This window comes from Panthera uncia, chromosome B1 (genome assembly GCF_023721935.1).
Source record: "Panthera uncia isolate 11264 chromosome B1, Puncia_PCG_1.0, whole genome shotgun sequence".
In the NCBI taxonomy this organism is placed as follows: domain Eukaryota; kingdom Metazoa; phylum Chordata; class Mammalia; order Carnivora; family Felidae; genus Panthera; species Panthera uncia.
The window spans coordinates 178,843,183-178,853,861 of record NC_064811.1 but is presented as its reverse complement, the minus strand read 5'-3'; the positions used below and the strand labels follow the sequence as shown (position 1 = coordinate 178,853,861).

General features: G+C 37.4%; 1 protein-coding gene across 4 annotated transcripts in view; it reads left to right on the top strand.

The window, feature by feature from the left end:
- Positions 1-4,756: 4,756 nt before the first annotated feature.
- The window catches only part of MSR1 (macrophage scavenger receptor 1), an 83,582-nt gene continuing 77,659 nt past the window's right edge, over positions 4,757-10,679 (top strand). For all 4 annotated transcript variants that reach the window (XM_049631698.1, XM_049631699.1, XM_049631697.1 and 1 more), the window contains exon 1: positions 4,757-4,914. The gene's annotated coding sequence lies outside the window, so the exon portion shown is untranslated. The remainder of the gene's footprint in view (positions 4,915-10,679) is intronic.

The following is a 10,679-nucleotide window of genomic DNA, read 5'->3' as shown; positions in this document are numbered from 1 at the left end:
ATGGAAGAAAATGAAGATGTATAGAAAAGCAATTATGTGTGTTCACAAAAGTGAAGGATCTTTGTGGTATAGTGGAAAGAACATCAGAGAATATAGACGCTTGTTTGTGTTCTGTCACTAGCCGGATGCCCCTAGAAATATTTGTGAACAGTCTTTAAGTTCTGCATTTTAAATTGGAAATGTTTCACTCTAAAAACAGGCTATGGAACATGAGAAATTGCTATACAGTAAGTATCCACCTTGCTATAATTCCCTTGGCTAAGGTACAAATCCTGTTCTCTCGTAGAGTGCGTGGGCTCACATCTCGACAATGCCAGGAGACTTCTGGGTAAGAATTTGTTTAATGAACTTTGCTCAGGCTTAAGTTGACACTTCCACCACTTTTTTTTTTTTTTTTTTTTTTTTTCCATTTTGGAGAGAGCGCGCGAGCGCAGGGCATAAGGAGAGACTCTTCAGCAGTCTCCCCACTAAGCATGAAGCCCAAAGCGAGGTTTGATCCCACGATCCTGGGATCATAACCTGAGCCAAAATCAAGAGTTGGAGGCGCAACTGACTGGACCACTTAGGCACCCAACACTTTTACCACTTTTAAACCTATTTAAATCGCATGGGTTTGCCACTTTAATTCTGAAGCCACGCTTCCCTAAACCCCAGGCAATGTGCATTTGTGTTTTTAAAATATCACTTAAAAATGAGCTCACATTTACTTGTTTTCTTAGCCGATATCTCTGTGTCATTAAGACATGAATCACGAGGAAAGGGTGACTTGTTAATGTTGCATTGGGGAGACAGCTGAGATGGCCAGGAAATTAGTCACTAGTATTTTGTGCACACTCTACCCCCTCCACTTCCCTAACTACCCAAGGACTGTGTGACTTTTAGGACCTGGCATGCACTTTCTTGACTTTTAGCCTGTCTTTTAATTTTGTGTTGAAAGTTAGAGATGATATATCATGTAACAGGAACCGAGGCTAATAGGCCTGGTAGGGTGAGCTTTTAGGATGACCTGGATAGGAATTTGGTTGGGCTGAGTATTTGCCGCATCTGTAGCTGTCTTTCCCTACAAACTTCCCTTTAAAAAGAACTTTGAAGTTTTTTCAGCCATAATTCACTATTATCATAGGGGAGCCACATTGCTGGGTGGTGAGGTAGTGGGGAGGGAAGTGTTCCGTAATCCAGGACTAAATCCCAGGCCCAAACCATGTTGATAACTTGGTTTCTTAGCTCCCCCCCCCCCCTTAAAATGGACCGGAAGAAGCTGGAGTTGGGTAATTGCCCTTCAGCCTTCCCAGGTGAGATAAGTTTCTAATAAAGCCTTTATTGTGGAGAATGCTTCTGGGTGTGTTTTAAAATGGTTACTTTTCCCCACTCCCTCTGCCTGAGGCACCAGGTGATTCTCCTTGGCTCTGCATTCTCAGAACCTGAGGGGCGTTCTTGGAGGCAAAGCCCAGAGAATTGCAGAGGTCCACTAAGACCGCCCCGGGAGCCTCTGACACCAGCCCTCACTAGTCCTCCCAACAGTCTGTCAAAATTGCCACTTAAGTGTCCTCACTATTGTTGGATCCAGCGGCCTCTGCTCCAGGTAAGCTGCGAGTTTCTGTATTTACCTCTCTAAAATGTGGGTGGGAGTTTGCCCCAGGACCTCAATCCTCTGAGGGCTCTGTGAAAAGTCATTGATTTTCAGTTCGTTTGGCTTCTTCCTTGGTGTAGGGACCTGCATTCGAAGCTCTTTGGATATTGAGGCTGGACCTAGAAGACTTTCATGCCCTCCCTTAAAAACGAACAGTGTGGTAAAGTGCATTCTCAAAGGAAAGTAAATATATTGGTCCCTCCACCTCACTGAGTGTTGATATATTGTTTTATTGTAATTTTATGTTAAAACAGAAACAGAAATTTAGACCTAAATTGCATGGGTGTATAGCTCCTAACCAGCTATGGAAATACGGTGCATTTGTAAATTAAATTAAAATTCCTGCAAATATCCTAAAACTTTAACCAATAATAGGACTTTAAGATGGTGTGGTTGAACCAAAACATTGTTATTAGATTTAATAGAAAGAAGATACCGTTCAGTTCTGATACCACACTTAGTCCATTTTAACTTTAATGAGTACTTCTGTAGAAAATTTCTGTTTATATAAAGTTATTTAAAATGTTACTGATAACATCAAGGGTTTTTTTTTTTTTTCTTCTGTTTATAACCATCAAACAAAAGTCTGCTGGAATGAAAGTTTTCAATATCCGTTTGGATGAGGTATGATAGTTCCATAAATGCATTATATTCACATGGAGAGATGTGTCCATTGCAACATTATTGTATTTAAATCACTGCTTTGGGTTCTGAATAAGAAAAAAATAATATCTTTGCAAATTGATCGCATAAATCTGTGGTATAGCTTGGGCCCATGAGACTTAAGTCATTTTTTCTATTTAATTGTAAAACTTTATTTGAATATTGGCTTAATGTTATATAGCCTTCACACTAGATACGTATGTTCATAAGCAACCCCCAGCTGATAGTAAAGCCACTATGTAGATGGTCTGGTATGGACCCATGTTTGTGGTTTATTTTCCATATAACATTTGGGATAAAGACCCCTGATAATACATACACCGAGAAAATGAAGAGAAAAATGTCTATTTTGCTTAGTTTTGAAATCAGACTTAATTGGGTTTAAACACCAGCTCAGGTGACTCATAGTTCTGTGATCTTCACAGGTTTACTTAATATCTCTAAGGCCCAATTTCTTAATTGGGAAAACCACCTGACAAAGTTACTGCGGAATCAGATGGAATGATGAATGTTAAGCCCGACTCCTGGACATTCCTTCTGTTCTTTCAATCAATCATTAGCTTGACCTGAACATTTTCCACCTGATCCTCTGAGGAGACATCATACATAGAGTAAGCCCTAATAGCGAATATGTAATATAGTATAAGATTAATATATGCATATATATATAGTTCACCCTTAAATGATGTAGGGGTTAGGGGCACCGACTTTCCAAACCCCCCCCCCACTTGAAAATCTACATATAAGTTTTGACTCCCCCAACACTTAATCACTAATAGCCTACTGTTGACCAAAGACTCAGCAATAACATAAACAGTTGATTAACACATATTTTGTAATATGTATTATATACTGTATTCTGGCAATAAAGTAAGCTAGAACAAAGGAAATATTAAAATCATAAGGAAGAAAGATACATTTATAGTACTATACCTCATTTATTGAAAAAAATCCATGTATGAAGGAACCCATTTTATTCAAAGCCGTTTTGTTCAAGGGTCATATGTGTATGTGTGTGTATATGTATGTACATGTATATATATATTTGCGTGTATGTATATATACCAACACAGAGAGTCTGGCTGAAGATCGTGGAAGGAATCAAATAGAGAAGTGGTTAGCATTATGGCAGTAAAAATGCATACATATCAATATTATAGAGACATCCCAAAAATACAGTCCACTCTGACAGAAATAAATCTCATTAGCATAGAATTTTGGAAAGTTGATCTTAGCCTGCTATTCCCAGAGTCTGACTTCTAATCACATAGTGTTGACAGGGGCACATAAATTTAACAATATACAAAGGAGTTCTTAAGCTGCAGATTTTTTAAAGATGCCGAAAGGACCATATTCTATAAAATGATGTATTTACAAATGATTATAAAGGAAGTAGAGTGAGTTCTGATGTTCACCTCCAGTTCTTCTTCCCTAAGAATTTGGTGATAAATTTAAACTAACGTGGTTAAGGAGTAGCCTAACCACCATCCGTGTCTGTGATCCTGACTTCTTGTCTAAAGCTACCTGGCTAAGTGGCTTTGCTGCTTGATTAAATGTCTCTGTTACGATTACTGTTAGCCTTTAAGAATGGCTGTGCGACACTGTTAATTTCCGTCTCCCAAACACCGTGTACTGTTGCTGCACCTGCATTCTTTCCACCAGGCCTGTTGCCTTCTGAGCTCGAGTTCTTTGGTGTCCACGGGCATCATGGCAAGGCCGTTTTGGCGGTCTTTTGTTAGGAAGTATGATCCCTCCCTGTTGGGAGCACCAAGAAGTTTCCATGAAACATAAAGAAGCACTCTCCCTCCCTCAGAGGAATTAGATCTAAAAATTAATTCATTAATGGAATGGTGTATGCTTTTATGTGTGTGCTACTGGGATTTGTGATTAAGTGAGATGTATAGCAGAAATGCTGACAGGGCGGTAGAAGGTGAAGGCAGTTTTTTTCCTGGAACCCATGTGTGAGACCTCTTTGCTTCACTGCACTGCTGGGGAAATCAACAACTTAGGTGCTCAAAAGAGATCTGTAAATAATGTTAACATCACTATAGATAGAGCTGAAGTGAGCATTATTGGATGATTACTTTTACTTAGTAGGTGTCCATATTCCTTCCCTCCTATGTTTTGTGTTTGAAGCTCGAGGTGAGAGTTACAGGAAAGAGGGTGAAATAAAAATTACTTAAACATGGAGTCTTCCCTCATGTAGAATATGAAAGAGGAGATAATTAGAATTAATAGAAGACAGTGAGATTAAACAAAAATAATAGTGATAATGTTATAGAAGGCATACGTATTTTATAGAAAGGGAAAAATTAATCTGCCACACATCATGTATCCTGTTAACCATAACCCTTGTTTCTTTTTCCTTTTACTTCTCTTTTCTTTTGTAATGTCCTAAATGGGAAGAGGAATGAGTTATCTTACAAATTTAGATTTTGCAAACTTGTGCACTGATGAGAGTACTATTGAAATGCATTGTTAAGAAAAATTTTCAACACACCAATGTGTCATTTCCTTTCTTCATGGACCAGATGCTGAAATACTATGTGATAAAGATTTTAGGTCTCAATTGTAAAGAGAGGGAAGTGGATAAATCAGTGCTGCCGTCTTTAGGACAAACGGTAAAAGAAGTTTATTTTAATGTTTTTCCAAAATTGCTTCTGTTGATTGTATGTGTCTACTGTGTGTGTGTGTGTGTGTGTGTGTGTGTGTGTGAGATAGGTGACATGTATAAACGTGTGTGTATATATGTATGTGTGTGTGTGTGTGTGTGTGTGTATATATATGTATACACATATATACATGCACACACATACATATATAATTGATTTTTTATAGAATTTTTTATCCTAATCACAAATTATCTCGTCTGGTTGTTTCAGTGATTTTAAAAAAAGATTTCTGCTAGGTTTTCTGGGAGCAAAAAATGTGTGTGTACATAAATATATATGAAATATATTAAATACTTTGTAGGCTAAACTAGCAAGAAATTTTTGGCATGTAATTGTCCATATTTTGTTTAAGAGTTGTTGATTTTATTCAAAATGGGATTGAGGATATTTTAATTGGTCTCATTTCCTTTTCTTATAATACTTTCGGCTTTAACCTAATATTATTACCTGTTTTTGCTTATATAACAAATATTGGCCGGATATTTACTATAAGCACTTTACTGAACTATATGTAGGGAAGGGATCAGAAAAATATAATCTATCTCCGGGAAGTCCATGATCTAAGGCAAATAGGTATAATATGATTTGAGCACCTTAAGTAGCTGTAAGAGTGCCGTGGATAACTACTATGGTGAGGTAGGAGAGGCCAAAATCATTTAGGAGGAAAGGATTTGCAAAGATCTTCATGGAGATGTGTGAATTTAGGTTCCTCTTGAAGAACGGGTAAGATTTACACAGCACAAAATGGGGGTTAGCATTCTCACTGGCCATGTGAGAATAGTGATAGAAAAGTCACAGAACTGAGATTGTAAATGTTTTATGCAGCATTTAGGAGGCAATACTCTCTAAGACAGTGCCTGTCTTCAAATCCAAACCTCCCTACTTCCTAGTCGTGTAACATTAACTAGTCACTTAAACATTTTACGTCTTAGTTTCCTAACCTCATAAAATGGAGAAAATACCGTGTGTCTCATGGAGATACTACGAAGGTAAAAGAAGAAAAGTCCATATTAAAAAGCAAAAATGGTATTTAAAAGTGATTATGTATGGATATTACCCGTGTACCAGGAAGTGTATAAAAAATATTTTAAGTGTTCATAATTCTTAAACCGACACTTTAATCCTTTTTACATATACAAAAACATCCAATTAAAATATTTGCCAAAGGTCACATGGCTAGGAAATGGCACAGCCAATATTCAGACCTAGACTTCCAATTCAAGGATGAATTCACTGCCAAGGTTGGGTGTCAGTAGCATCAGGCACGATATGGATATGTCCATCCAGGCCTTAATCCCTTTTATGGATATATTCCCTAAGTGTAGAGCGCTTGGAAACCTATTAACTCTGTTTTCATTCATATATACTTTTGACTGTTCATACAACACCCAACTTTTTGTTTTTAAATAATAAGGCTACAGAGTTATTATTTACCCTGAATCTTAAAGATGAAATTAAGAGTTTGATGCTAAATCTGAATAAGGAACACTCGTAGAAGAAAGAATATACATTAAATATATGTTACATATGAAGACTTTATTCATATCTACACAAAGAAACTCCTACTAGGGATGTATAAGCAATTGATAAGAAAAATAAAAAACCCGAGAAGAAAAATAAACAATAATTACTTGAAAAAATCTCCACACTAATAGGTAAAACAAATAAAAGCCACTTTGAGGTATCATTTAACGCCTATCAAAATCTAAGTGATTCTAAAATATTATTACTGAATAATGGTAAATTTGCCTAAAAACTGCCATGTTCCTCTATGACTGGAATCTTCGTGAATTTGTATAACCTTTATTCAAATTCATTCATTGATTCATTCAATCATTCCCATGATCTTTTTAAAGAGTTGTCAGGCAATAGATACCAAAAAGTTTAAATAGTTTTTCTTTGATCTGGTAGTGCAACATATGCTGAATTATCCTAAAGGAACAAAAGGGGCACCTGAGCGGCTCAGTCAGTTAAGTGTCTGACTTCAGCTCAGATCATGATCTCATGGTTCATGAGTTCTAGCCCTGCAACGGGCTCTGTGCTGACAGCTCAGAGCCTGGAGCCTGTTTCGGATTCTTCATCTCCCTCTGTCTCTTCTTCTCTGCCACTCACGTTCTGTCTCCCTCTCTCTAAAAACTAAATAAACATTAAAAAAAACTTATTTTAATAAAAAGAACAATGCTAAATTATGCAAATATTTGTAATATCATCATCTATATTAGTGAAACATTGCCCTCCAAAGAGAAGGGAAAAATTTTTTTAAGTTACATTATAGGTAAATAGGTATATAAATAAGATACATACATTTGATGAATTATTATTTGGCCCATCTGTTTAATTTGAAAAAAATAATTTGAAGTATAAAAATACTGATAAGATTTTAAGGGAAATGTGTGAGACCAGATGGTAATATACACTGTGATATTAACTATATAACATGGCTACATATGAAGGTATTTTTTCTTATATTAAGGTGATGAGGTGACCATTTTTTTATTGAAGTATAGGTATAGTTAGTTGACATATGATATTGTATTGATCAGGTATACACTATAATGATTTGGCATTTATGTACATTACAAAGTGATCACCATAAGTCTAGTTACCGTCTGTCACCATACAAAATTATTACAGTGTTAATAATGACTGTATTCCCAATGCTGTGCTTTACATCTCTAGTTACTTAGTTACTTTATTTTATTTTTTTAAATGTTTCTTTTTGAGAGCGAGAGAGCGAGAGCGAGAGCGAGAGCGTGAACGTGAGCCTGGGAGGGGCGGGGAGAGAGAGAGATACAGAATCCAAAGCAGGCTCCAGGCTCTGAGCTGTCAATACAGAGCCAGATGTGAGATCATGACCTGAACTGAAGTCGATCGCTTAACCGATTGAGCCACCCAGGTGCCCCTTACTTCGTTATTTTCTACTGGAAGTTTGTACCTCTTAATCCCCTTCACCTGTTTTGCCCAAACCCCTATTCGCGTCCCCTCTGACTACTACTGGTTTGTTCTCTGTATTTATGAGTTTGTTTCTGTTTTGTTTTGCTTTGTTTGTTTACCCATTTTGTGAAATTATGGTAGTTGTCTTTGTCTGACTTATTTCACTTAGTATAATATCCTCTAGGCCTATCTTAGGCTGTCACAAATGGTAATATTTCATTTTTTATGGCTGAGTAATCATCATATATATATCTTAAGCATGTCTTCTTTATCCATTTATCTATTGATGGACACTTAGGTTGCTTCCATATGTTGGCTATTATAAATAATACTACAATGGGGGCTCCTGGGTGGCTCAGTCGGTTAAGCAGCTGACTCTTGGTTTCAACCCAGGTCATGGTTTCACAGTTTGTGAGTTCAAGCCTCCCATGGGGCTCTGCACTGACAGTGCAGAGCCTGCTTGGGATTCTCTCTCTCTCCCTCTTTCTCTGCCCCTCCCCTGCTTGCTCTCTCTCTCTCTCTCTCAAAAATAAACAGACTTAAAAAATAATACTCTAACAAAGTGGTGCATATATCCTTTCGAGTTAGTGTTCTTATTTTCTTCAGATAAATACCTAGAAGTGGAATTGCTGGATTATATGATACTTATATTTTTGATTTTTTGAGGAAACTCCGTACTTTTTCCACATTGTCTGAACCAATTTACATTCCCACCAACAGTGTACGAGGGTTCCCTTGTCTCCACGTCCTTGCCACCACTTGTCACTTCTTATCTTTTTGATACTCGTCACCCTGACAAGTATGAGGTGATACACTCACTGTGGTTTTGGTTTGCATTTTCCTAATAATGAGTGATGTTGAGATTGTTCTCATATGTTCGTTGCTCATCTGTATGTCTCCTTTGGAAAAATATTTATTCAGTTCCCCCACCCGTTTTCTAATGCAGCTGGTTTTTGTTTTCGTGGTTTGTTTTTGTTTTTGGTGTTGAGCTGTATGAGTTCTTTACATACATCGAATATTAAGCCCTTATCAGATGATAGGATTAGCAATCTTCTTTTATTTGACCCAATGTATCTTTCATATTGTGTTAATATTTTTAAAATAAACACAGGAAAAACTGAAGGGTATGTTTCCAAATAGATTAACATTGAAACACTTTCATTATGGTTTTCCTATTGTAGCTTCTGTAAACTTTTCCTGACTTTATAAAAAGCTGATATTGCAGAGATGTGTTTCACTTCTCATGAGAACATGCTTTTAATAGATTATACAAACTCAAAAGATTTCACAACCCTTTTTCAGTGCATTGACATTTGGTAGGAATTGCAACTTGAGTCAGTTTACTTTTTCTCTTAACGTAGGAAATGACATTTAAAGACACATTCGAATTGTTTGAATTGTTCACCGGCTACTGACAAAACTTTACATGAGTATGTTCTCTAACATGTCCAAAAAAAATTACAATGATAATAATCAGAGTAAAGAACTAAAGTAATCTGGCAAGTCTAATAAATGATTTGAAGGTAAAGTGAGAACGTTGGAGGTGAAAATTTTTGTTTCAGTTTCTTATGCACAATTCAGAGAAGAACCTTTCATTTCCCAATGTATAACAGAAGAACTTTTAAAACTTCCACATGAGTGAAGTATGAACTTATTTTGAGGAATAACCCCAAACATGAAAACTAATCATCTTGCAAAAAATTCTTTATTTCATTTATTTATGCAATTTCTTATAATGCATTTATATATGTGCGAAATGGCAGGAACTTAGTTTATTAAACCAAAGAGAGAAAAACTCCTGAATCCTGGATCTGTGGTGAAAGGAGACAGACAATAGACAAGATAAATAAGGAAAACGTATGGCATGTTAGTCGGTGATAAATTTGGGCAGCAGGGTGCCTGGGTTGCTCAGTCGGTTGAGTGAGTCTTGATTTTGGCTCAGGTCATGATCTCACAGTTTGGTTTGTAGAATTGGGCCCTGTGTTGGGCTCTGCATTGGGCTCTGTGTGGGTGGTGAGGAGCCTGCTTGGGATTCATATTCTCTCTCTCTTTCTCTCTCTCTCCCTCTCCCTCCCTCTCCCTCCTCTGCTCCCCTACTTGTGTATGCACGCATGTGCTCTTTCCCAAAATAAATAAAGAATAAAAAAAGGGGGGGGGAGGACTGGAATCCAGCCAGGAAGGAGAAGAGGAAGTGAAAGAGGTAGGTTATCATTTTAAATGTGATGCTCAAGAAAGGTATGAAACAGTGAGGTTTTAGTCAGGACCTGAGCAAGATGCGAAGGGGTTCACAAGTTTGGAGCGGATGAGTAAACCTTACCAGTTAGGGAGCTATTAAAACAGTCCAGGTGAGCAGGATCATGAAGCTTGAGCAAGGATGGTTGTAGCAGAGGTGATAAGAAGCGGTCAGTTTTTGCCGAGGATTTGAAAACAAACTGACAAGATGTGATGGTAGATTGGATGGGAGGCTAAGAGAAGGTGGGGGACAAGGAAGACCTCTAGGTTCGGGTCATACTAGAAATCCAAATAGTGACGTTATTAGGCTGTTGCGTATACACGTCTAGACAGTTCCGGGCTAGATATTTCTAGGAGATAAAGAGGGGATAGGTTGGGAGATGAGGAGTGAGCAGGGAAAGTAAAACTCCCCTCAGTGTACGGTCTTAGCGCCTTCATTCTTCAGTTGTCCCTTCTCAACAGAAAAGCTTGGCTGTGGCCAGATTTCTGATGTACACTTAACACCTTTCATTTGTACTCATTACTCCTTTTGGATTTCTCAAGTCTGC